This window comes from Spermophilus citellus (genome assembly GCF_964194105.1).
Source record: "Spermophilus citellus genome assembly, chromosome: 9".
Classification (NCBI taxonomy): Eukaryota; Metazoa; Chordata; class Mammalia; order Rodentia; family Sciuridae; genus Spermophilus; species Spermophilus citellus.
The window spans coordinates 115,304,392-115,329,849 of NC_138191.1; the positions used below are offsets into that span (position 1 = coordinate 115,304,392).

General features: G+C 41.4%; 1 protein-coding gene across 7 annotated transcripts in view; it reads left to right on the forward strand.

Annotated features, from left to right (window-relative positions):
* The window catches only part of PHC2 (polyhomeotic homolog 2), a 105,113-nt gene that overhangs the window by 27,359 nt on the left and 52,296 nt on the right, over positions 1-25,458 (forward strand). The window lies entirely within an intron of this gene.

Sequence of the window (25,458 nt, forward strand, 5' to 3'; positions counted from 1 at the left end):
TTTCCATTTATTTAGGTTTTTTAAAATGCTTTTTAAAATTTTTTATAATTTACCCCATAAGTGTCTTGTGAATATTTTATTACTCTATTCTATTCTTGATACTTTATTCTTTTGCTGCTATTAGAAACAATGTAATTTAAAATTTTTCATTTACACTATTGCTAGTGAATAAAAATACATTTTATCTGTACAAATTGATTTTGTTGCCAGAAATTTGCAACTCTCAATAGTTCTAAATCACTAAACTTAATTAGATTCCATCAGGTTTTCTGTTCATACAATCATGTAAACTGCAAGTAAGGATAATTTTTGTTCTTTCCTTCTCTATGCTTTTACTTTGTGTATTTGAATTATTTTTCCTGCCCTACCATGATGGCTAGGACTTCCGTTATAATATTTCATGAGTGATAATAGCAGGGGGCTGGTCACTTTTCATCACAAGGCATGGCATCTTATTACATATGTGAAAAGAATATTGAAAATATAATTAGGGTGTGCAGACTAGAAAAACTAGGTACTTTGGAGAAAAGAGGGCTCCTTTGGTTAAGGAAGATTCTTGATTGAAATCCAGACTGGATAGACTGCTTAGTTAAAAAGTGCAGGCCAGGGGAAGGGGCAGGGAAGGGAAATGGCAAGAACAAAGGCAGGAATGAGCTTGGCACGTGGTGGTAGAGTAAGAGGCTGAGTGATTATAGTTCATTTGGATTCAATCAGCTAATCCTGTCAGCTTGATCTTCAAAAATACATCACATCTAGAGTCAGACCATTTCTTACTACGTCTTTCATAGCCCCCAAATTCAGACTAATACTTCTTGCCTAGATGGTTGTAAAAGTTTCCTGACAGGTCTCTGCTGCAGCCTGTCCCCTGTACCATTTATTCTCCATTTGGTAACCAGCATGATACCTCTAAAATGTCACCCCTTTACTTAGAACCCTCTAGGATTTTCCCTCTCATATAGAGAAAAGCCAAAGTCCCTGTAGTGCCCTGCAAGGCCCCACATCAGGGTTTCTCAACCTTAACTCTACTGATATTTGGGGCTGGGTAATTCCTTATTGTGGGGGCTCTCCTGTGCATCAAAGCATTTGCAGCAGTATTCCAGGCTTCAACCTACTGAATCCCGATGGAACCCCCGATCCAGTTCTGACAACCAAAAGTGTTTTCAGACATTGTCTAATTTCTCCTAAGGGTAGAAACTGCCCTCAGTTGAGAACCTCTGCCCACAGATGCAGTGGGCACTATTACTCAAACCTCACTGAGCCACACTGGGACCTTTCTATTTTTAGATACATGCAGGAAGCATGCTCCCACCTCAAGGCCTTTGCCTCTCTCTTTGCTTGGAATACTCTTCCTCCAGAGAACTACGTGGCTCACTTGCTCATTTATTTCAGTTTTCTGTTCAAATGTCCCTTATTGGAGAGTCATTCTGTGGCCACTCACAAATAGCGACCTTCCCTACCACCACCTACCTGTCCATGTACCCTTGACCTTACTCTGCCTTTGATAAAGCATTTACCACCACCTGGTATTCATTCTGTATCTCCCCACAAGGAAGGAACTTTGTCTGTTTTGTTCACTACTGTATCCCTTATATTGAGAGCACTTCCTGGCACATATTTGATGCTCAGGACTTTGTTGAATGAGTAAACAGGGGTTAGATGGGTGGGACCAATTAAAGGTCAGTGCCTATCACACTAAGTAGCATGAATTCTTTCCTAAAGTGTTGCTGTTAAAAATCTTAAAGGGAGAGGACTGTAAAACCAGTATTATAAAAAGATTAAACTAATGCAGCAGGACATGATGAATCAGAGACGTGACATGGGAAAGAGGGGAAACCTCTTCAAAAGACTTTTGCAACAACTTAACCACATTATGATGAGGGCCTCGACTAAGGTGGTAGCAATTGGAATGGAAAAGAATGGAGTGAAGATAGACTGGGCAAGTAGCTATCCTTTTCACCAAGAGCCACAAAACAGCTTAAATTTCATTCAAATAGATAGACTTTAGCTATGCTGCTTTTCCTAATTCCCCATCCTTCGGCCAGGCCCAGACTTTGATGCCTTTGTGCTCTTATTGCTATTATAAACTCCAACCTATTCTCCCTTTGTTTCTGCAGCTTCTTTCTATCCAATACATGGCCTTGGAACAATCTTCATTTAAAAAAATGTCATCACATCAATCACTTTTATAAACAAACTCACAATGGCCTGTGTTACACTTTAAATCTAGACCTTGTTTGGCCTTGAGGATTCAATACCAATTCTCTTACCATCTTCCCCTCATTCTTTCCACTCCCATTTCCTCATGTGCTAAGGAAATCATTTAGTTTAGGAAAACCCACTTTAAAATTTGCATTCACCATCCCCTCTCTCATACCATCCAAACAAAATGAAAGTCATTTTATGCTATTTTTTATATATATATATATGGACTGGAGTCTTTTAATATTTAGACAGGTTTCCTAAGGCTTTTATTTATTTAATATTTTTAAATATGGAAAATAATGATATGATGATCCATTGATATATCTTTTTTTTATTGACACCAAGAGAAAACATCTGAAGAAAATCATCCCAACCTAGGTCTTTTCAGTTAATAATGTATCTTAGAGATTTTTCCCATATCAACACATACTATTCTAACTAATTCTTTTTAACAGAATATTAACAGAATGCAGAATATTCTATTATGTGTGTATGTTTATGTGTGGCTATGTGTGTGTGACATAGTGTTTAAGAGCATGCACTTTTAGAAGCAGACTGCCTATCTCTGGATCCTGCTCTGCCACCCTGCTAAGTGATAGACAAATTTCTTTCCTCTATGAATCTCATCTTCTTCATTTATAAAATGCACAAAGTAACAATGCCTACATCATAGAATTGGTATGAGGACTTATAGGAGACAATTCATGTGAAGCATTAGAGCATCTAGTAAGTGCTCAATAAATGTTAACTGCTATTTTTTCACTCTTACATTACCAGTAATATTTAGCTAATTTCCATATTTCTGCTATGATAAGCAATGCTGAGATGAACACCCTTGTACATATAACTTAAAATATTTGAGAGGATGTATATCCCTAAAGGTAAATTCCTATAAACAGAGTTGTTAAGTCACAGGGTATGTACCTAAAAATGGTATCTATTGCCAAATTGCCTTGTAAAAAGGGTATTCCAAATTTCAGTTTAAGAAGTATATCACCTTATATCAGCCCAACTATTATCAAACTTCTAAGTGTCAATATTAACATTACCTTTAAATATGAGAAAGGTTAAACATACTTGTACGCTTAACATCTATACTTTTTTACAAATAATGATGAATGCTTTTTCATCTTCATTGACTATTTTCTCACTAAGTTATGTATGTATTTCTTGTTGATTTCTGAGTCTTTGGTGCTTTATAAAAAAGAATATTGTCAGATCAGGTTTTAGAAACATAGTTACTATGAAAGTTAAATATAAGTGTGAAATAGTTACATTCACTTGATATTATTTTGTAAAGATTTTAAAGCTTCCTTTCCCTTCCTCCCCCTCAATATATCCTGAGCATTTCCACCTATATTTGGGGGGGGGGTGTCAAGGTCTATGACTTCTATCCCTTATTCCTTCCTATTTCATGTTTCTTTGGTAGCAAAAGCTTCTTTGCCAAATTCAATGACTGGTGCAGGGAACTTGCTGTAAAAATTTTCAAAAAAAATGAACAGAGTCACAGTCCCAAAATATAAACCACCCATTGGGTGATGTGAAGCCTGAAAAACAAGAAAAGTGGACTAGGGGCTAAACAGGCTCTTCTAGTATCTTCAAAAGCAAAATGCTTAAGTCAATTATAGCAAATAAAAAGGCTGATCTGTTTGTGTGGCATCTTCCAGAAGGATGCAGAGCCTTTAACAGCTTTTTGGTATGCATTCTCCTATAATTGTATGATTCCTTGGAACTTTTCTAAATAATGACAGTTATGATGATAATGTGACCATAATATGGCCCTCATGGTCCTTGTGAGCTCTGTGCCCAAAGAATAATAGTGCCAGACCCTTTTGTAGAGGGCCTGCTGTATGCGAGTGCTGTTCCAGAGGTTTTACACGCATCCTTTCCATTCCTGAGTGTCTCTTTGACGGATGCTCTTTCCACTGTAGATGAGAAAATAGCAATTATGTGTGGTTCTGTGCCTTGTCCTGAGTCATGCAGGCACTGAAGGACAAAGGCCTGGACTCCCCAATGCTCCACAGTGCTTGGCTGCACTTTGTACATCTCTGGTAGAATTGTTCACATTTTGCCTTGTATAGATTTCCATTGTCAAAGTCCGAGAAGGCGGAAACCACATCTCTTTCACCTACCCTCCAAGCAACTATTTGTGATGTTGTCCAGGACAACTGGGTTTGCCCCAAGAAATGGTCAGTGTCTGGGTCATTTGGCCAACTGTACTCTCTCTTAAGAGACAATCCTAGGAATCTGGTGCCTCCGATCTGTGTTTGCCTTCCAGCTCTAAAAAACACCAAGTATTCCCTGGGTCCACTGGAATATGGACTCAGGAAACCAAGAACACCTTCAGTCTTTGGTGCTGCAGGTGTCTGGACATTGTGGGCCCCTGTGGACAGATCTGTGTCACCAGCTTCTGAGTGATCTGTTGTCTAGATAGAGGAGTGTCCTTTCCAGAGTTTTTATCTTTCACCTGTGTTTCATATAAGGATATGATGCTAAAGCCAGATATTTTTTAAAATAGAGATAATTTTAAAAATAAAGAAAAGCACAAAGTAAATAAAAACCTATGGGGTAACCCTGTCCCTGAAAGCAGCCATTCTTTTTTTCTTTTTTATTTATTATTTATTTATTTAGCTGTAGATGGACACAATACCTTTATTTATTTATTTTTATGTGGTGCTGAGGATTGAACACAGGGCCTCACACCTGCTAGGCTAGCACTCTACCACTGAGCTACAACCCCAGTCCCCCATTCTTAACATTTTGAAATATATCTTTCCAGTTAAGCTATATGTTAAATAACATGTACTTAACAAAAATGGTATTATATTGTGCATTCTCTGGGACAAGCTTAGTACCCTTCCATATTTACTGGTTCTCCTGAGCCTTGTGAAAGCCCACTAGGGGAAAGTCCAGTCCCTCCTTTCACAGTGATTTTGTGGAGTGGAGGTGGAATTTGATTCATCCCTACACTTACTTAATATCATTTAAAACTTTGCAAAGCAAAGCAGGTTACACCTCAATAAGGAAATGACTTGGTCATGGTCACAGTGCCGAGGCAAGACAGCATCTGTATCTGCACTCCAGCCACAGACTCTTTCCATGGTGCTTTTAAGTTTCAGGTTTCAGGAGGGGTGAGGGCGGTAGGAGTTGGAAGCTGGAATGACAGGGCCAGATGGGGTATTGTTTTTAGCTGCCATCTATCTGAGACATTCTTGTTCATGTTATTATTGACTGACTAATTATTTAATGTATTTTACATGCACAGGGAACAAAATGTAAAAGATATAAAAGAGCATACAGTGAAAAGCACCCCTCTTCCACCCTGCCTCCCTGCTGCTGAGTCCCTGGGCCACCCAGTTGTCCTCTCTGTGGGTGTCTCTGTCAGTGGTTTCCTGTGTGTCCTTATGAGAAGCATTCTTAGTTCAAAGGGCAGGAGATCATAGAGGTCATCCAGGGTGCACTCCCCTGTCTCATTAGTATCCTCTGCTGAGGTCATCTGAGTAACCCTGCCTCCTACCCCCAGTGGCATCTGAGGGAACCCAGTCACCCTTCAAAGCCCATGGTGGCTGCATCCCAAGGCCAGGTCAAGACCACCACCACTGAGACCACCCCAAAGAAAGGGAGCAGAGCCTCAGGGGGCCACCTCTGACCCTGAACTAGTCTCTTCTTTTTGGAAGACCAAAAGCCTCATCCAGCTGTGCTGTGGCCTCACTGTATACAAATTGTCTGACCTTTCTGAACCTGGACTTTTCACTAGGTAACCCAGAGTCCCTTCTTTCTTTGACAGTGTCACATTCTAATCAGTAGGTCACTCACAACACTGCTCAAGCTTTCCTGTGCCCCCCATCAGTCCCTGGTGCCACACATCTGGGGTGGGGCCTGAAGTTCTGCATTTTCAATGTGCTCCCAGTGATGCGATCCACTGCTTTAAGGGCCACATCTTTGGTATCAAGACTGTGATCTGTCCCAGGGACTAAGCACCTGGAATTTTGAAATAATGTCTATTTCAAAGCCGAGCAGCTGCCACTGGAGAACCCTGGCATTTGTTTTCCTCAGACCCCTATGTGGTCTTTCTGGTCCTCTTGGCTCGGGTTGCCAAGTGGAGACTGAGTGAGCACTGCTGTGTGCCAGGATAGTGCTAAATGCTCCAGATACATTCCCTCTCTCTTGACTCTCAAAGCTACCCAATGAGGTGGATGCTATGATCATCCCCATTATACAAATGAGGAAACTAAGACCTAGGGAGTTAGCATGCTCAAGACTGCACAGCCGGTAGGAGACCTTCCAGTTCCAGACTCCCCTAAACCAAGAGAAGAATGGCTTTTTCCACTGCAGTCTTAGAAGTGAACACTACAGGGATAACTGTCACAGGCCTCCTCTTATGTCTCTGTGGGATGGGGCACTGCCATTGTTCAGCTCCAGCGTCTCCTCCAAGGCAACACATCTCGGCTTGCAGATCTCTCCTCTGCCTCAAAATTTTCTGGATAACTTAAGGGGTTCAGAGTACAGCTATGTCAATCAGGGGGTAAGAAGGGTTCTTCCATCAGCCTCTCTCTCCCTCAACAAGAGGGTTCCTTGGCTGTGAACAGCACTTAGATTGTGTCAGAGGAAGGCCATGGGCCTTCACAGGCCACATCTATTTTCATTTACCTTCTGAAAGAAGATTAAGGGGAAAATTCAATTTTGCCTAATGCCTCCCCCCAAATGGCTAATTTATATGCTAATTAGCAAGATAGGGATCGATGAAACTGGTAATCAATATGATATCCAAGGCACCAGTAATGAAATTCATTTGGAGATGCACTGCCAGTGGAAATGAAGCAATTATGCAGAATAAATGGGGCAGGTCAGGGAATAGGGCTCCATATTGCACTTGACTGTATTATTTCCCCTTCACTCCTCCCCTTACCTTTCTCCACCCCATTAAAATAACTGTCCATTCAGATCCTTTGAGGTGCCACACACCAGTTTCTTTCTTATCCTGCAATGCCTTATCCTGCAATGTCCCTGTGGATTTGTGGAAAACAGAACTAAAGAAAATTAGAGTCTGAAGAGACCAGAGGTATGAGCCCCAAAGGAGAATTAGAGGCTAAATAGGAGCTCTTCATGCCATATACTGAGTAGTAATAAGTACTTTATTCTCATGCTGTGAGATTGGTTTAAGATATTTTCATTTTAGAGAATAATATAGTTACCATATTCCCCAGAACTTTAGAACTGCCTGATTACAAATATTTCATCCCATGAGACCACATATCAAATGATGTGTCCAGTGTGAAGTAATCCATAGTATCTCAAGAAGATTTAGCCTAACTCTGAGAAGTCTTGTTGCAACCTGGACATTCATTCATAGTTCAGATATGGTGGTGGGGGTGGTGACTGCAGTTATTTCTGGACATTTAGGACACAGAGTTATTGCACTTTGTACTTTTCAATTCAGATAATTGAAAGTTGTCTTTTATCCCAATATCTGCTTGTTAGAATCATCTGAGGAGATTTTCCTAAAAATTTTAATGAAAATGCTTAAATATAAAGTTGTAACATTTACACAATGCCAAGTGTATTCTATCTAGATTCTACAACTGATATTTTACCAGACTTGCTTATCATATATATATCCAGCTATCCCTCCTGCTATCCATCAGTTCATCTTTTTGCAAAATATATTTCAAAGTTGCAGGCATCAGTATCCTTCACCCCTAAAAGCTTCAACCTGTACATCATTAGCTAGAGTTTGAAATTCATTTTTAAGGTAAAATTTATGTACAGTGAAATATACAAATCTAAAAAATACCATTCTGTAAGTTTTGACAGCTGCATACACTGATACCAAACAAATCGCTAGGTCTTGGTCATCAGAAGTTCCCTCATGCCTCTTCCCTCCCACTCCCTGCCCCTTCCTCCTATTTTCAGAGGCAACCACTTCTCTCATTTTTTTCTATCACAGATTAATTTTTTAATAAATTAATTATTTATTTTTCCTATTCTTAGAAAATCATATAAATGCAACATAAAATTCTATATAGCAATCCATCATCTTAAACATTCATCATTTCTTTGTTAGAACATTTAAAATTCTCTCTCCTAGCTATTTAAAAGTATACAATGAACTATTGTTAACTATAATCATCCTACTGTGTTATAGAATACTAGCAGTTAATCCTCTTATCTAACTGTATTTTTGTATCTAAAACAACCCTAATATTGCCCTGAATATACATAAGGCTTCTTTCATTCAGCATAGTATTTTTTAGATTCATTAATATTGTTGTATATATCAATAGTTTATTCCTTTGTTTTTTGATGAGTAGTATTTCCTTGTATGGGTATATCACAGTTTGGGGGTTATTATGAATAAAATGGCTATGAATATATCTATACAAGGCTTTTCATTGAAATGTATTTTCATTTTACTTGAGTAAATTCCTAGGGTTGAAATTTCAGGGTTACAGATTGAGTTAATGTTTAATTTTTATATGAAATTGAGTATATCTCTTAGAGTGGAGAGTAGAATAGTGTTCACCAGAGGATAGTAAAGAGAGAGGGAGAAGTATGGTTTAATGAGTCCAAAAATACAGTTAGAGGATTAACTGCTAGTATTCTGTAGCACAGTAGGGTGACTATAGTTAACAATAATTTATTGTATATTTCAAAATAACTAGAAGACAGAATTTTGAATGTTCTGACACAAAGAAATGATAAGTGTTTAAGGTGATTGATGTGCTAATTACCTTGATTTGATCATTTTGCATTATATATGTGTATCAAAATATCACCCTGTACTCCATAAATATGTATAATTATTATATGCCTACTAAAAATTTTAAAAATTAAAAAAAAATTGTTGTGCAGTCATTTTCTGAAGTGATTGTGCTATTTGTGGGAAGCTTTAAAAATAAAGCTGCCCTTCCCTCAAAAAATGATTAACTAATTAATTAATCGGTGAGGAGCAGGCACGGGTGTCTTACACACATCTTGGTGGGTCTAACGTCCATCTGGAGGGGAGTCACTGAAGGCTTAACATTCAGCCCCAGATGAAATACCTTCAGTTACTTATAATAAATGTGAAAAGTTGATTTTCTTTTTTTACTTTTGAAAAGTAGACTTTTTTTTTGCTATTCCCTTTTTTCCTTTACTTTTACTGTTACAAAGTCTTGGGGTGTTCTAAGATTATTTGGACACCATGCTGCAGAATTTAGAGTCAAAAGACCCACTTTTTAATCCCGCTTTGCCACTTGGTGACTGTTCAACTTTGGGAAAGTTACTGAATGTAGGGCTTCTCCCGTGTGTTCCAAGGCTATGAGGATAAAAGTGCCTGACTCAGAGAATTTTCAGCAGGGTGGGAGTAGAGTTATCTAACCCCTCCAAACCAGTTGGATTCCTCAACTCTGCCTTTCTGAACAAAGGCAGATTGACAGTTCTTTTCTTTAGTTCCATAAAATGGCTGTGGATGGTGAGGCTGTAGATGTCAGAGGTTGAAGAGCTGTCACTACCTTCTTCTAATGACTGACGCATAATTACCTCTTGTCTTACATATATGTAACTCAATAGGATGGGGATTTCCTGATAGCGACTTGGGCTGATCTCCCTATTCACTGTCCCTGTGTACCCACATAAACCTTTATAGGACTGCCGGTTAGAGTCAGTATTAAGAGAACAGTGGGGAGTGATCCAATAGCAGAGGTTCTAGTTTATCCATGCCTTCGCTGGCTCCGGATTGCTGAGCTTTGAGTCAACAACAGCAAAGGAACAGACCTATTCAGATTTGATCCCTACTGTCTGAAGTCACACTCCCCCTGAGGAGACAGACATGGAAACTCTTCTGAATCCACTTTAGATGGCACCATCCAGATCTGATTGAACAGGTCCCTGAACCTTACAGAGAGTTGGTGTGTATGGCTCCTGACAGTGTTTTATATCAAACACTCAGTACTTGTTGGAAGAAAAGAAGTCTCTTAAAGGGATCTTGTATGTGATATGGTCTCTCATCCTTCAACTATTTAAATGAGGATTTGCCTATTAACAGCAGGAAGAATGGAGTTGCAAATAGTGGGTTTTTCATATTAGGTGAGATAGGCCAGCATGGGTACAGATGAAGTGCCAGGCTTTAGCTTCTTTCTAAACAGGAAGGCTGAGGAGGATTTTCCTTCCTGTCCTCTACAGACAGCTATAGAGCAGGTAACATTCTTTGCCTTCCTGGGAAAGTAGAAGAGCTTTCAGACTATCAGAGGCTGCTCTGGGCTGGGGCTATCAGTACATAGGTCTAAGGTAAAGGTGGCTGCTGGTGAGCTCTCTTCAAGTTTTGGGCCTCTCTAGGATCTCTATGGAACCCTCATGCTTTGTAAGAGGGTACCAAGCGGAGAGAGAAGGGAATGAGATCAGATGGTCTGTTCTCTGAAGCATGTGTCTGGCTTCAATAGTCCCCTTTTGGGTTGGTTGTGTTCTGTAATGTGTCCCCTGAGAAGACAGACTAAGCAGCCTGTGTTACCCTGCAATTTCTCCAAACTATTTGCATGAAATACTGCAGACAAAAAGCCCAGCCCCTGATTGGCTGTTGCTAGGTAACAACATAATCATCAGGAAATTAGGCTGTCCTCTTTTTTTCCAACCCAGAGTATGTGTGTGATTGCAGCGTTGTGCAGGAAGAGAGAGGGAGTGGAACAAAGAGAGATAAATGGGATGGTCTTGAAGGCGGGGACACCACAGCCACAAACCTGCATCCCACGGTAGGACAATCTGCTTTGGGTTGGGCTATTTACTCAGTCAAGCCAATATTGGTACATTTTCCTTTTATTTATTTATTTATTTTTGTACAAATGACAAAGCTGGCAGGGCCCTGCAGACAGCAGGAACAGAAGCTATGGAAGCAACTTTGACATTTGAATTGATTTTTAGAAGCAAAAGGCAGTGTTTGGTATGTGGGGAAGACTGAGTGAAGGCGAATAACTGAAGGTGTGTGAGGAATGTGTATTGGCAGGTAAGAATCCATTCGCATGGCTGCAGAGCGCCAGCAAGGAACAGAACGTGAGAAAGTGCATGTGAATGAGGCATGTGGCAGAAAAAGCAAGCATGCTATAAAATGTGGAAGGGAGCCCCGTAAACTGAAGTTTAGAACTGTCTGCTGTAGCTCCTCCTGCGTTGAGGCATGTGGTCCTCCAGTCATTTGGCCAGGCTCTCTCATCCTACCCTCTGCCTGGTTACACTTAGCAGGTAGGTGAAAAGACATTAGTATGTGAATGTGTCTGTGTGTGACTGTGTGTGCACGTGCACACATAATCAAAGGCCCTGGTTCATTATTAAGATTGTGTCCAGGGTTAACAGCGCATAGAGTCCTAGCAAGAGCACAGCCCTACCTGGATGCTCCACTGGGTAGTGAATATCCACGAAGACCCTGAGCACTGTCCTTTCCCTTCATGTTTGCCCCAGGTGGCTTTCCCACCTCTAACCTCCCTTGTCTTATCCTCCTGTTCAGTTCCCTAGCAATGACCCTGCCCTTAAACTAGACCCTCACTTGCCACACTGCATACTTTATTGGCTTGCTACAACCCCAGGCAAGCTAATTGCCTTTTGCCATTCATTGTCTGCCAGATTAATGACTCCTCCTGTGTCTGGCTGCCCAGAGCCTCCTGAGATTCTGCTGTGTACTTTTTCTGGCTTATCTTTCCCTTCTTCCTACATCCTCAGCTCAGCCTTTTGAGCTCCACATCTGAGTTTTTAGAAGCCATTCAATTTAAATACTAAACTAGAAGCACTACCATATTTTGCCTAATCACAGGATATAGTCCCAGACATAATGCAGAGAGGACCATTTTGTAGGAGTGGTAAAAATGTACAAATACATCAGAAGCAAGACAGAATGCATTCCAAAAATCCAGACTCAGAAGATAAGAAGATCCTCCCAACCACACCCCTGCCCCAGTAAACACTGGCTATTGCCAGTGGGTAAGATTAACAAGACTCAGAGCTCCTGCCCCAGAGGGAAAAAGCCATCCCTAACTCACAGGGGCTCATTGCCCCTTTCAGAGTACAGATACTAATGGAATGAACCTGGTACTCTGTGAAGGATCTCTGTCTCCAACAGTGACTTTTGTTACCTCTCAGTTCTCAATTCTTCATCCCAGCTTTCTCATACATCAATTCAGAAAACAATCTCTGTTCTACTCTTCTTCCCCAGCATTCTCCAAGACAGAATTTCAAAGTGTAATCACTGGACCAGCAGCATCAGAAGTTTGAGGGTGGAATTCAAGCAACCATTTAACAACCCTCCAAGTAATTCTGGTGTACGTTAAAGTTTGAGAACCACTGTGAACCTGAAAACTGCATTTTAAATAAATTATCAGGTGATATTGACCACTGTAAAATCTCTGTTCCTTGAAAACAGGGGACAATGTATATTGAGAATGATCCTCTTCCACTTAGTACCCCTTCCTAAAGTCCCAATCAAATCCATCTCACAAGTCCCACCCCAAGTAAAACTTTAACTGATTCATCTGAAGGTTGTCATTTTACCCTTTATCACATTTCCAGGGTAGGCAAACTAGGATTCACAGGCGGGCCAAACCTAACTCACAACTGTTTATGTAAAGCCCTCAAGCTAAAAGCAGTATTTACATTTTTAGATTGAGGGGGGTCAAAGAATATGCAATAGAGACTCTAAGCTGTCTGTAAAGCCTAAGTTATATACTGTCTGTACCTTTACAGAAAAAAAAAAAAGGCTTTCTAACTCTTTTTATAGATGTTATGTACTTATTTCTCCTCTTACACTGTTAACTCCTTAAGGACAGAGTTAATATCTGAATCACTTCTGTATTCCATTCAGTTCTGAGCACATAATAGCTGTTCAATAAATATAGAAAGAATGGATGAGCTAGTGGTGGTTGGGTGCACTAACTGGATGGTTGTCAACCACCAAGTATTCTGGGAACCCAAAAGAGATCAACTTTCCTACTTAGCCACTTTGTAGCTGCCCATCCATGAAATAGGAACAATGACTTAAGCAGATAAAAAAAAAAATCAAGAAGTTCAGACTTATGGTATTTACTCTTTTCCTTAGTATCTAAAATGATGAAAGCCAATTAGGAGTTGCATTGCATCTCAAAAAAAAAGATTAGCATTTAAAAAAAAGATTAGTTCATAAATGAAAGTTAAAAATAAGAAATGGAAAATCTTCAAGTGGATTTCTGATGTTCAGTAAAAGGTTTTCATGGAATAATACACTACCAGTGCTAGTAGCCTTGAGGATTACACTTGCCTTGAGGATACCCAGCTTGGGTGGACATCTCCCCAAACAGAAGCTCATGTCCTCAGGAAGCAGCCCTAGTCCACCTCTTAACAGCCTAATTGGTAGGAAGTTCTTTTTTCTATTACAGTGAAATCTCTCTCCTTATAATTTCTACCCTGTGGTCCTCATTCTGCCTATGGTAATTATCAAAATTAGCTACCTAAGCTTTGTAAGTATGAGGTAGGAAGTAGGGTAGAATTATACCTGAAAGGAAAGGGTAGAGTGTTGAAGGGAATCTACCCATTTAGATAGTTTTCCCCTGAAAATAGTAAGAGAATAGGTTAGAAATACGAGAAGCTAAAGGATAAAGATTTATGAAGTTTTTTTAAGACACCATTTTGTGAGCAAAAGGAGTTCATTTGAGCCGGCTGTAGTGGCGCACACCTGTAATCCCAGTGGCTTGGGAGCCTGAGGCAGGAGGATCTCAAGTTCAAAGCCAGCCTCAGCAAGAGTAAGGCACTGAGCAACTCAGTGAGACCCTGTCTCTAAATAAAATACAAAATAGGGCTGGGGATGTGGCTCAGTGGTTGAGTGCCCCTGAATTCAATCCCCTGTACCAAAAAAAAAAAAAAAAAGAAAAGAAAGAAAGAAAGAAATACAAGAACTAAAAGCCAGCACGTATGCTAAGAAGAAAGCAAACTTGTAAGTATGAAATGAAATAGGACATTCTGGTGGCCACGGGAGATCATCGGCTGACCACAGGTATGCAGTATGTCCCTGCTAGAAAGGAATGTTAATCACAATTAGAGGCTATTATTTGGGTCAAATGAGTATGAGGAGGCCCCAGAGCTGAGCCTGAGGGACTCTGCAATTGCTTTGTGATTCCAGAGCTTTGAAACAGTGGCCCAGACAGGATGCTAGAGCAGAAGCAGAGCAGGAGAAAACCCCTTAGGAATGGCTGAGTTCTCTAAATGGTGGGTTAGGCCAAAATAGAGAGGGCCTTACACAAAGACCTTCCCCAAAGAGGATGGAAGAAGGGAGTGAAGAAAGAAAGCCTAAACTCCAAGTCATATGCCTGTCAGCAGCATAATGTGCAGCAGTGTTGACATTAATCCAAACACCTGATAAACCAATCACTGCATGAAAAATAGTCCCAAGAAGAATGCTTACTGAGCGTTCGCCGACTCTCCAGATTTATAAGAACCCTTACTGCACAGCCAGGAGTCACAGGAGGAATGTTATCTAGTAATAGCTGTCACTAACCAGCTTCTGGCTTCTTGCTTTATCCCTTCCCTTCACAACACGCATGTGTACATGAGTGCACATGTTGTATGACCACCTCTTACACACACACACACACACACACACACACACACACACACATGCACACAGCCTGGCTTCTGTCTATTCGGGGTTATCACTTCTCCCAGTTTCACTTGGAGGTGAGTTTTTTTTTTTTTCTCTTTTTTCTTTTCTTAGGAAGACAAGAAAATTCCTAGGATTTAAGAACAGAATTTTTTGGCCTCTAGTGGAACACTCACATCCAAGCCAGGACTCAGAGCATATTCAATCACATCAAGGCTTAGGCCCCCATGTTGGGGCCTTCCCTTTGCACTCAAGGCACTCCCTTATTACAATTTGAACATGAGCTCTAGATTCAGGCTGTTTTGGTTTATACTGCTTAGTAGCTTGATGGTCTTGGGCAAGTTACTTTAATTCTCAGAACCTGTTTTCTCATCTGTAATTACTGCTCTAAAGCAAAACTAAAAGGATGACATAGACCTGGGGGGGCATGGGGCAGGGATAGTTTTAACCAAACCAGCACATGGTGCAAAACATGGTATTGAGTGTTTGCCTCTGTTTTCTTTCTTACTTTTCCCAAAACTCTTTTCATACACACACACACACACACACACACACACACACACACACACATATACACACACATATATTTTTTATATTTTATGTATTTTTTATATGATGCTGAGAATCAAACCCAGTGCCTCACATTTGCTAGGCAAGTGCTCTACCACTGAGCTATAACCCCAATAATTCTTGATAATTGATCTGTTAAACACATGAGGAAGCTGAGAAACTGAGTTCATGGAGGTTAAGTAACCTGTAAGGTCCCCCAGCTAGGATGGAGGCAGAAATCAAAACAGCATTCCCTGTGATGCTGCTCTTCCTCTGTCTTATAAGTCATGCTGCCCAGCCCTGTGCCCAGCATTCAGGAAAGACATTCCTCTATCCTTCCTTGCAAAGCACTTTGGGGCAGTTGTCATCGTTTTGTGTTACTTTACAATTAAATGACTGCAAGTGATTTTGTAAACAGTGATAACACAACCAGTCTTATGTATAGATAACATATGTGAAAATACTTATGAACAGGAAAGGTCTGTGGATGTTGGACTTGCTCCAGTTACTACGCCAGTAGTGATTCTTGGTGGCAGCACCTGTGTGAGCTGTGGTTGACAGATTTGCTTGGACTGACTCTACAGCTTTGGATGACTTGTGAGACAGTCTACTAGACAGAAGACCCTGGGGCCAGGTTCAGTTCATAATAATGGATTAACTCCAAGCAGCTAGACTGGAGTGAGCATAAGCAGTTTTGCCTCTTGTGTATGGATGTACAACCCTGGCTTTGAATCCTGTGCCTGCTATTTGCCAGCTCTGTGTCCTCTGATAGTAATAGACCCTCTATGAACTTCAGTTTTCTTGTGGAAAAAAATGAGGAAATAATCCCTGTATCAGAGCTCAATATAGGGATTGTGAGATGAGATCATTTTCCCTAACAAGCCCACAGTAAGTGCCAAGAATTATGATTATTTACCAGTATCAGTTCCAAGGATGCTGGCTTCCTAATGGATAAAAGATCATTTACATACCAAATGAAAGTATTATGACAAGAGATGCCCCACCTGTCCCTGGCAATTTGTCTGTTTAAAATATGTCAAAGTGTTCAAAATCTGTTCCTTTAATCTCCGCAAAGAGGATGTAAAGGGAAACACTTAGGCTATGCCCTTGGAAAAAGCTCTGTGGGAGCCTGTTAGGGCACTCCAACATGATACCTGCTTCTCAGAGGCACTTTGGTTTTTTGTTGTTGTTGTTGTTGTTGTTTTTTGGGGGGGCGTGTTGTTTGTTGGTCTTGTTTTTTTTTTTTTTTTTTTTTTTTGAGGGTTTTTTTTGTTTTGGTTTTGGTTTTTTGGTTTTTGGTACTGGGAATGGACCCAGGGGTACTGAGCTACATCCTCAGTCCTTTCTACTTACTTATTTTTTAAGTGTGAGACAGGGTTTTGCTAAGTTGCTGAGGGTCTCACTAAATTGTTGAGACTGGCCTTAAATTTGCAATCCTCCTGCCTTGCCCACCCCCTCACCCAGTTACAGGGATTATAGTCGTGTGCACCATGTCCAGCTTCAGATGCACTTTTGATGCTTGCCTCAGTAAGTCAGCAAAGTCCTTAGGCTGCAAAACATCAACCGATGCCTAGAGGGAAGCTATCACCACAGCCCAGGGGACAGTGCAACAGGAGGAAGCAGAGAGAAAAAGGCTGCTCACTGTTTCCTATAATCCCTGGCCTGCTTAATTACGCTGCTTGTTACTAAGTAGCAGTGATAGAAAGACCAGCCTACCATGGGTTGCACTGACATCAGACTAGTTCAAGGATGAGTTGGGGTGACAGAAAATGGCAAGCTCTAGAAATGGTAGATGTGGGGTGTGTGTGTGTGTGTGTGTAAGAGAGAGAGACAGACAGAGATCTAGCATGGAGAGACTTTAAAACAGTCTTTTTGTAGCCCTGGCTATCAAGATTTCTGTATATAAATCTCCCAAAAGTATAGCTCTACTAAGACTAAATAAGAAAGAACTGACTAGATCATATAAAAAGAATTTACTTCATTATTAGAAACAAGAAAGATTTTTTTCTAATTTGAGGCTATTGAAGGAAATTATAGTTTTTCTCTAGGGGAAAAAACATCTTCTACCCTAACCTACCTACCAGTCTATGCCTGAGTTATGCTAGGTGTTTTTAATTCATTGTTTCCCCCATTCTTTAAAACAAACCAATGAAATCTGTACTATTATTCTTCTGTCTTTTTTGCATAAAAGGAAAATGAGGCATAAAGAGCTAAGTAACTTGGCCGGGGTTGCTTTGGTATATTCTAGGCCCTAGTGACGTTTGTTCATTTGTATAGTACTTAATTTCTCTTCCTTTTTTTCTGAACTCTCTCTTGACATTTTGCGTTTGTGTAATTTTTGTTTCCAAAGTGCTTTCTTATATGTATCTATTCTGATTCATTTTTGCAAAAGCTCTGAGAGGCAGAAGTGAGAAGATTGCCGTCTCTGCCTGTGTTAATACGTTGAGTGATAGAGCTGGTCTAGAACCCATTATTCCTGACCAGGATCTCCCACACCTGCCTTTTGCAGTGACAGATTCACATCACTTCAACACCACCTTCCTTTAACTTTCCCTCTTATTCCTTTTCCAAGCCAAAATGTGCCGGGCTCTACTATTCTAAATAGTAGTCCGGACCAACAAATCTGAATAAAAGTGTTAATGGCTATTGAGAGTTTCAAAGGTACCTTCTCAATGTCTCGTGTTCATGAGGTACTTCAGTATCTACTTGGGTACTTCCTCATCAGGAGGAAAGATCTATCAGCAGAGTTTCCAGCTTTATTCATTCCTCACTTAACAGCATTCACTGCTGCTGGCCAGACACTATGTTAAGCATTCGGAATCTAAAAATAATAGTCAAGGCCTGCTGAAGAAAATCAGCCATCCTGACACATTATCAAAGATCAGAAGAAGGTACCAAACCCAGTACAAAGAGAAGCCTCTAGGAGGAGCAGACATTCAAGCTGAATGGCACAGGATGACTGGGTTCTGGCCAGGGAAATGGGAAGAGGACACAGGAGTGGCCAAGTAGAGGGAAGGGTCCAGGCAGAGTCATGAGACAAAGTGTGACTGGTTCTGGAACTGCGGCCTGTGGGCAAGCAGTAGGTGCAGTTGGAAGGAAGCACTGCCAGCCGCATCTCCCCTTTCCACGGCAGGTATTTGGGGATCTTCAGCAGTGAGCAAGCTGTTTGGTAACTGTCCCCAATTCCACCACTGTCCATTTTCTTCCTCCTCCTTTAGGAACTTTATAATGATCATTTATATCATAAAGGCAACTACTCATTTTTTAAGTATTTTTTTAGTTGTAGATGGACAATATATCTTTAGTTATTTTTATGTGGTGCTGAGGATTGAACCCAGTGCCTCACAGTGTGAGGCAAGCACCCTGCCACTGAGCTTGCCTCACAGTGTGAGGCAAGCACCCTACCACTGAGCTATAGCCCCAGCACCTCATCTTTTATCTTGTACAAGGTATAACTGTAGACTTTATGTGCATCGGAATTCCTCAAGAGTGTTCATGAAGATACAGGTTGCTGAGTGACATTCCCAGGAGTTCTGATTTGGTAAGTCTAAAATGGGACCCAAAAATTGGCATTTATTTTTTCTTTGCAGTACTGGGCATGGAACTCAAGGCCTCGTACATGCTAGGCTAGTGCTCTACTGCTGAGCTACATCTCCAGCCCTTTTTATTTTATTTTGAGACAGAGTCTTGCTAATCTGCCCAGGCTACCCTCAAACATATAATCCTCCTCAAACTTGCAACCCTCCTGCCTCAGCCTCTCAAGTAGCTGGGATTACAGGCATGTATGCCACATGTGACCCCAAAAGTGGCATTTTTGAAGAGTTGCCAAGGACCATATTTTGAGAACTTCTGCCTTGAAGTATGCAAAACTGTTGTGAAGACAAGGCGGTTTTTCATCCTTTATACCAATTTCATTTGTATTCTTTTATACCAGTTTCTGAGCTAGTTGGCTTCAATATTAGGCAATATGATTTAGTGTTTGCTAGGGTTACCCATAACAAAGTACCAAAAACTGGTGGCTTCAAGTAATTGCAATTCACTGCTTTGGAGACTAGAGTCTGAAATTAAGGTATCTGCAGGGCCACACTCCCTCTGAAATGCTTTCTTGCCGCCTTCTAGCTTCTGGTGGCTTTAAACATTCCTCAGTTTGTGGCAGCATCATTCTGGTCTGCCTCCAGCTTCACTCAGCCAGATTCTCCCTATGTGTGACGTCTCTTCACATGACTTCTCTTATAAAGACACCATTCATGCTGGATTAAGAGCCTATAGATGTGTACTCTGTGCCTTAGAGCAATGAAACTAGAGCTGTCCCAGTCTAGACAAACTCACCCTCCTGCTCAGTCCCCAGATACTCAGCATGTGCAGAGCATGCCTCAAACTATGTGTCCCTTCCAAAAAGATCAAATCCTTTTTTCTCATATTCTTCAACCAACCAGTACTGACTTATAATATAAATATTTGGTAAAAATCTTCCTTTTATAAATTGTGAAGAAAATAGTAAGGTTTCAGATAAAGATTATTTGTTTAAATTTATGGTGTTATGTTCCACAGTGAAACCATTCGGTTTAATTTCTATTGCTAGGACTATATGATTGGGTCTAACTTCGCATCTTTTACATCTGTCTTGTTGACCTTCATTTATTTACTCCACTTTCTAGAGACACTAAGGGTGGTAACACAGACAACTAGGAAGAGTGCATTTGGACTGTGCCAGTATTTCAATCACTCCAGCCTGCTGTCCGAGGACAGTTCCATGGGTGTGAATCAGGGTCCTATGTTCATGCAACAACTTGAAAGTATAAAGAGGTCTCCTCCAGGCCAGTAAGTTTAGAAAATTGAGCCTTCTTCTCTTGTTGCCTTATGCCTCAGAGATATGGGCAATCAAAGAAGAATCTCTTCCCCCTGCTCAGACTCTGCTCATGTAAGCGGAACAGGCATGATAATACCAACAGCAGCCATTATAGAATTGACTAGACCTCTCATTTCCTGTCAAGCTCTGATTCCATTAGGAAAACCTCACCCTGCTTTACCCCAGGGCTTTAGACTAAGTTTGAGAGCTCCATTTTCAGTGTCTTTCTCCTCTTGTCCCTGGAAAGCTGTCACAGCTGTAATCCACAGCAAATGGATTTCCCTGACCCTGGGGACAAAGGCCTAGTGTTTCCTAGACTTGGCGGCTCCTGGGAGGGCAGAACCATCAGCATTTCTCCAGCTGCTGGTCTCAAGCCCTGTGGGCGGCAGAGACCTGTAATAAGATCACCATCTAAGCCAGTTACAGTCAACACATCATTCAAAGTGGTCCCTTGAGGTTGGGAGGGGAGAATCAACGGAAATAGGAGTCCCGGCTCTAGAGAGCACAGGCTCACACAAAACCACACAGTGAGTTGGAACCCGGAGAAAAATAGACTTCTCATGCTGGATGTTAGCCATTAGAGAGATTTGGCTGTGGTTCACACTGGGATTCCACAGGGCTGGGTGGCCTAGGGGAAGAAATAAGGCATTTGTCGGAAGAAATAAGAGTAGAAATTAAAAGGAAATTGAATATGAGTGGGTAAATGTTTAAACAGTAAATACTAGGAATGTTTAAGGATTCCAGTTTTCTACTGTGGAATACCAGAGGGTGAGACTTAGCGAGATGTCTCCGTAGCCCTCACTCGCCACCAGCCCAGAACTTTGAAGCAGAAGGAAGATAGGAGTGGGCAAATGTGACAGCTATGGTGCAAAGAGTGGAACTACAGAAGAAAAGGCTCAAAAGCCAATATAGTGACCCACACTTCCTGATTAATTCAAGTTCCCTCCCACTAAGAGACCAATGAAAACCCGATATACGGCAACTTTCTTCCTGGATTCTCTTCGGGGCAAACTTCAGCCTTCTGATCCCACCACCATGAGGCCAACAGGCTTTCTGGGGGTGCTTTCCATGGTGCCAGAGGAAAGTAAAAAGAGCCAGGTCACCTTGAGTAAGGCACTTACTCTCTAAACCCTAGGCCTCAGTTTTTGCATAGGAAAAATTAGGTTATGGTAATGTTCATTTTCTTAAGTTGGTTAATAGGTACACATGTGTATTATCCTTTATACATATAGAGAGTTTATTTTGTGAATATAAAAATATTTTATGGACATTAATTAGTAATTAATAATTAGTAATTAGGGGATTAAATTTAGTAATCTCAGTTCCTTTCAAACTCTAAAAATCTAGTATGCTCTCACACAGACTTTGTTTAATGTCACTGAAGTACTAGTTCAAGGTGAGATTATGGGGAGTTGCAGAGTATGTAGGGGAAGAGCACTGGCTTTGGAGTCACACATGGGTCTGAATCCCAGTTCTTTGATGACCTTAGATAAATTATTTAGATAAGTTTCCTACTGACAAAATTTGGGTATTAATAGCTACCCCATAATGGAAGTCATGAATCTATATAAAGCATCTGCTATGCTTGACAAATGATAAGTGCTTAATAAATTTTAATCACTATTGATGGAAGGTGTAGTAATTAAAAGATAATTCATGTTTTTAAACTAGCTGGGAAGAGTTCTGTAGGTCAGGTGGAAATTAAACTAAACTTTCAAATGAGCAGTAGGTTAGAATGTGGCACTCATCATGTATTGCTAAACAAACATTTATGGACTGAAATCCTAGATGTGCATGGGAAAACATGACATGAGCCCTGTTCTCCAGGAGTTCAGAGTCCAGTGGGGAAGACCCACCCCAATCAAATCACTTTCATGTAATTCTACACTTGTGAGTGCTGTAAGTGAGGTAAGCACAAGGTATTGTGGAAGCAGCTCTCCACTGGATGGCTTAAAGGAAAAATTCAGACCAAAAGCAGAACAGCTAGAGGTTGTTATAGTCAGTGCCTGTTCCATGGCAGAGACTCAAACTATTGAAGATCTAAGGAGCTGGTTAAATGAAAGGTGGAGGGAAGGCATTTCAGAGGAAGGGAGCAGCATGGGTAGCCCACAGCAGTAAAAGAGGTGGCAAATAGTAATTTAGAATCATTCTGAGCCCAGTGGGTGTGTGGTATGGAAAAGTGGTGAGAGATGAGGTGAGAAAGACAGGCAGAGTAGACTTGGGGACTTTACACACACTGAGCAGCTTACCAGGGGAACCACGTGGACCCCAAAACTTGCAGTGGTAACTCAACAGCTGGAGCAGGGACAACTGGATACTCAAATGTCCAAACACAAAATGTCATATGGTCCAGCAATTTCACTGCTACTTATATACTCAAAAAATTGAAGGCAAGGACTCCAATAGACACTTGTATGCCGATGTTCATTGCAATGTTATTCACAGTAGCAGTAGTCAAGAGATAAAAATCAGTGGCCATCAACGATAGATGAATAGACAAAATGTGGTGTGCAGACATACACACACACACACACACACACACACACACACACGTGAAACAAATGAAATTCTGATATATGCTACAGCATGAATGAACCTTGAAAACATTGTACTAAGTGCATAAGCCAGACATGAAAGGAAGATATGGTGTGGTTCCACTTCCATGAGACAGAGTAAGCAAACTCAGAAAGTAGATTTGAGGTTACCAGGGCCCAGTCAGGGGAGGAGGGCCATGGGGCCTTATTTATTGCTTAATAGTTATAAAGTTTCTGTTTTGGGTAATGAAAAAGCTTAGGAAATAGACAGAGGTGATGGTCACACGACATTGTGAGTTAATGTTACCAAACAGCATGCTTAAAAATGGTTAATCTCCCGATCTTCCCATCAGAGTCAGTGCCTTCCTTCTTTTTCCCTGTTTGTGAGCGATTAGGAGACAGCTGTAGCTACCAAGAGCATGAGCTAGGACAGAAAGGGCTGAGGGATGAGACACATTGTGAGCATGCACTGTCTAAGGATTAAGGGTATATGTGTGCCTGAAAGGGAGAGACAGCGTGTGTTTGATCAGCGGGTGGCAGAGATCCTCAAGAGGAGAGAGAACTGGAGCTGAGCAGCATGGGAGCCCATCACAGAGAGGACTAAAGGCAGGCTGTCGAGGGCAAGGGGCCAAAGAGAGTGAAGAAATGAAGATTAGGAGAGAGAGCTCATCAGTGAATGAAGGGGAAGAGTGACCAGGCCAGACCAATCAGGAGGGCAAGTGGGCAAGGGAAGGAAGGAGAGTGAGGAGGAGAGCAGGCTCTTGGGAGCAAAAGCACAGTGAGGTGAGGCACACTTGGGAGGACCAGCAAGGAGATAGCCACCAAGGCCAACGGGGAAAGGGAGGGTGTGAAAGGGTAGGGACAGGGGCAGCCCCAGGGGCCAAGGGAGCAAAAACCAGACAGACGGAGCCAAGAACAAGAGGAGAGAAGAGAGAAGGGAGAGGCGTGCTGGCCACAGCAGGAAGGACACATGGTCAGGGAGTCCAGGAAGTGCTGTGTGCCTGAGGCCCCAAGTTGCTAGGTAAGTCTCACCCTACAGGGGAGCAGAGGCTGTCCTTACCTGTGCACTTTTTCTATAAAGGAATGCCTTGCTCTCTGTAGGATGCTGTCTTGTTTTTCAACGAGGATTGAGTACACACTGTCCACGATAGTGTCCCTAACTGCTGCAGAAGAAACAAAAAGGAGCTGCGGCTTGATCCCAGGCCTGGACAGCCTATCATCTTGATTTGCTGTGGCTGTTGCCCTGTTTTCCCATGTATTTCCTACAAGTACTTTAGTTGAGATTTCCTAGGGTGGGATGAGAAGCAGGAACTGAAACCCAATGCAGGTCAACATTTGGGGAAAGGAAGTGAGGCCTTGAACTGAGAAAGGACCTTGGGATTCAAAGGGGTATTCCATGTCTGGACAGAACTGTTGTTTACTGATTTCTTGCTCAGTGATCTTAAAATCTCAGTTGAGCCCCCTCTTGACAACTAGTTTTTCAGTTTCTGCAAGGTCATGAATTAACCCTGTTGTCATTCTCCACCCAGCCTAGTCTTCCCCCCCTAGAATGTAGATAAGGTGGATTTCCACAAAGCAGAGGACAGGAAATCCTTGTTGACTTTGCTGTGCATTGATTCCCCTGTCATCACTATCGTCATAAACATCCTTAACAAGTGAGTAGCCAGTGCAGTTCAAGGCAAAGGGAATTCATGGACAAGGGCCTTGCCCTGTGCAGTAAGAGTAGACATGGAAATGCTAGGGAAAACCTCTACTGAAAGGCCCAGGTCAGGAGCATGGTTTGCAGACGGGTTCACAACCTTGGAAGCCAAAAGCAACTTGCTGCCTGCCACGTAGATAAGAGTCCTGCCTTTCAGCCTTCACCCATATTTTTAAAACCCACAGTGAAACCCACCCTAGTCTGAAGAAAACAGCCTGATGAATGTCAACCCCCAAATTGAGCAGCACTAGGGAGATTCCAACAGGACATTAATGACTATTTTGATTGTAGAGCTTCACGCATGCTCTACCCCTGAGCTATATCACCAGCCTTTCAGTTTATTTTATTACCTCCTTATTCGCCTCTTTCTCTTATTCTGTTCTCTCCAAATTTTTAATCCTATTTCTTTCACCGTCTGGCTGTGTACGTAATAAGCATGCTGATGTTCAGTTTCTCCATCCCAAAAAGAAGAGGTTGACAGGGTGGAAGATGATCCCTAAGATAACTGCCAGGAGAACATGCAGAAATCCACCTCCTCTGCACTAGTTTTACCTCCTCTGGCAGAAGAAACTTGTCATAGACTTTAACATCAGTCTGACCTAATTTCAAATCTCGACTAATGAACCAAGCATGGCCCTGTGCTTTTGGTGACAAGTGTGTCTCAAAACATTGGTTTACAAGTGGCTCCATGGCAGGCTGTTTGGAAAGGTGATGTGCATGTAGTCAAACCTTGGTATCAGTAGCAGATTTGTCCCAGGACCCCTCATAGTCACCAAAATGTGCAGAAACTCAAGCCTCTTATGTAAAATGGATAGTATTTGTATATATCTTACCCACATCCTCCCAGATACTTTAAGTCATCTCTAGATTATCTGTACTACTTAATACAATGAAAATTCTATGTAAATAATTGTTCTACTATATTATTTAGGGGAAAAAATAACAAGAAAAAAAAGGTATTCAAAGCTGGTTGAACTCAAGGATGCATAACCATGGAGGGCCAACTGCATGCACATTCTCTGAAAGCATTTGTTAGATA